Source organism: Urtica dioica, chromosome 2, assembly GCF_054948205.1.
Source record: "Urtica dioica subsp. dioica isolate 48M chromosome 2, U.dioica_male_clone48M_v1_H2, whole genome shotgun sequence".
Lineage (NCBI taxonomy): Eukaryota > Viridiplantae > Streptophyta > Magnoliopsida > Rosales > Urticaceae > Urtica > Urtica dioica.
This window is the reverse complement of record NC_142757.1, coordinates 637,501-640,000: the sequence shown is the minus strand read 5'-3', so window position 1 is coordinate 640,000 and position 2,500 is coordinate 637,501.

The following is a 2,500-nucleotide window of genomic DNA, read 5'->3' as shown; positions in this document are numbered from 1 at the left end:
AGAAGGGATAAAACAATAAATATCCCCATATATATCAATTAAATAAATAGGATTTTTGGTAGCCTTTTTATAAGAACTCCAAAGTTAAGCGTGCTCGCGCGGGGGTAGCTCAGAAATGGGTGACCTCCTGGGAAGGGGTTCCTCCAGTTGACCGAGAATTGACCGAGAATTGACCGAGAGTTGACCCACATGAGCGTGCGTGTCGGCGTGGCCGTGGCACGGGCGAGGGAATGGCCGTGGCACGGGGTAGGGGCACGGGGCGCGGGGCGCGGGGCGCGGGCGCGGGCGCGGGCGCGGGCGTGGCCGTGGCCGGGCGTAGGGCGTAGAGGCGTAGAAGCCGTAGATGCCCTTAAAGCCCTTAAAGCCCTTTAAGCCATTTAAGGCTTTAAGGCGTGGGCGTGGCACGGGCGCGGGCATGGTTGGTTTGGACGTTGCACGGTCTAGGCATGGTCTTGGCATGGGTGAGGCACGGTTGGTTCTTAGTTGCAATGCCATGGCACGGGCTTTACCACGGTTGGTTCTTGGTTTCAAGGCTTGGGCACGGCCGAGTAATGGGTTTTATTCACAAAACCAACTCCATATATCTTAGAAAACATTAGACTTGATGGAGATTCAAAAAAAAAAAAAAAAAAATTTTTTTTTTTTTTTTGACGCCTCGGCCGAGTCATGCTCGAGCAATGGCCGAGGCAGGATGGAGCGACGGCCCAGTCATGCTCGAGCAATGGCCGACCGGACGACTGGAACATGTTTTGGAGCTTGTAAAATTAATTTAAAAATAATCCCATGGGTTCTCTTCACAAAAACAACTCCATATGTCTTAGAAAACATTATACTTGTTTGAGATTCTCAAAAAAAAAAAAAAAAAAAACTTTTTTTTTTTTCACGCCTCGGCCGAGTCATGCTCGAGCAATGGCCGAGGCAGGATGGAGCGACGGCCCAGTCATGCTCGAGCAATGGCCGACCGGACGACTGGAACATGTTTTGGAGCTTGTAAAATTAATTTAAAAATAATCCTATGGGTTCTCTTCACAAGACCAACTCCAGATCTCTTAGAAAACATTATACTTGATGGAGATTCAAAAAAATTAAAAAAAAAAAAAAAAAAAATTTGACGCCTCGGCCGAGTCATGGCCGAGCAGGATGGAGCGACGGACGAGTCATGCTCGAGCAATGGCCGACCGGATCCTGGAACGTGATTTTAAAAAATTAATTTAAAAATATTCCCATGGGTTCTCTTGATTATAGCTCGAGCATATATCTTAAAAAACATTATACTAGATGGAGGTTCAAAAAAAAAAATAAAAAAAAATAATTTTTTTTTTTTGGTCATGGCCTTGGAAAATTTAATGTTTACTGGTGTCACATGGCCAAATGTTCGTTTGTATCTTTAGGGGGGGGTGGTTCCTTGAGCTTGAAAATGTTGACCAAGAGTTGACTCGCATGATAAGAGCATAATTTGCTACGGACCCAAAGACGGATTATGACCGGGCTGACCCGACAAGTCGCGACCGACCGCCGGTGACCCCCCGCCGGCGGCGGAGCTCCGGCGACCGCCCGCCGGAAAATTTTCCGGCGACCAAAAATTTTCCGTGGATGAAAATTTGTTGGAATATGAATGTTCTCCCTAAAAGGTTAAGAACCAAGGCGGAGGCAAGTCTAGTGAGGTAAAATAATGGGTTGAAGGCTCGTGAGAAAACGTTAGAGCCGCCGATGCATGCTCGAGCGACGGGAGAGAAATGCTCGAGCGACGGGAGAGAAATGCTCGAGCATCGAGCATGGCCGAGGCATGTTCGAGCGACGGGAGAGAAATGCTCGAGCGACGGGAGGAATGCTCGAGCATGATAGAGGATGGCCGAGGCATGCTCCATCGCTGGCCGAGGCATGCTCGAGCGATGGCCGAGGCATGCTCGAGCGACGGGAAAGAAATGCTCGAGCATGCTCGAGCATGGCCGAGGAATGCTCGAGCGACGGGAGTTATGCTCGAGCATGCTAGAGGATGGCCGAGGCATGCTCCATCGCTGGCCGAGGCATGCTCGAGCGATGGCCGATGCACGCTCGATCGTTGGCATGATCGAGCGATGACCGAGTCATGCTCGAGCGACGGGAGGGAAATGCTCGAGGCACGGTCGAGCGATGGCCGAGACATGGCCGACCGAGAAATGCTGGGGCGCGCTCGAGCAATGGCCGAGGCGACGGGCGAGAAATGCTCGAGGCACGCTCGAGCGATGGCCGAGAAATGCTCGAGAGATGGCCGAGAAATGCTCGAGAGATGGCCGAGAAATTCTCGAGGCACGCTCGATCAATGGCCGAGTCACAGCTTGAGGGACGGGAGAGAAATGCTCGAGTCATGCTCGAGCGGCGGCAGTGGGGCGAATGGCGAAAGTGGGTTAGGGCATCAGAATACTTCACAGAGGTTAATAAAATTTCCCAGAAAATATTTTTGTACCCCTCCTCAGCCATTTTAATGTTTACTGGTGTCAGATGGCCAAATGTTCGTTTG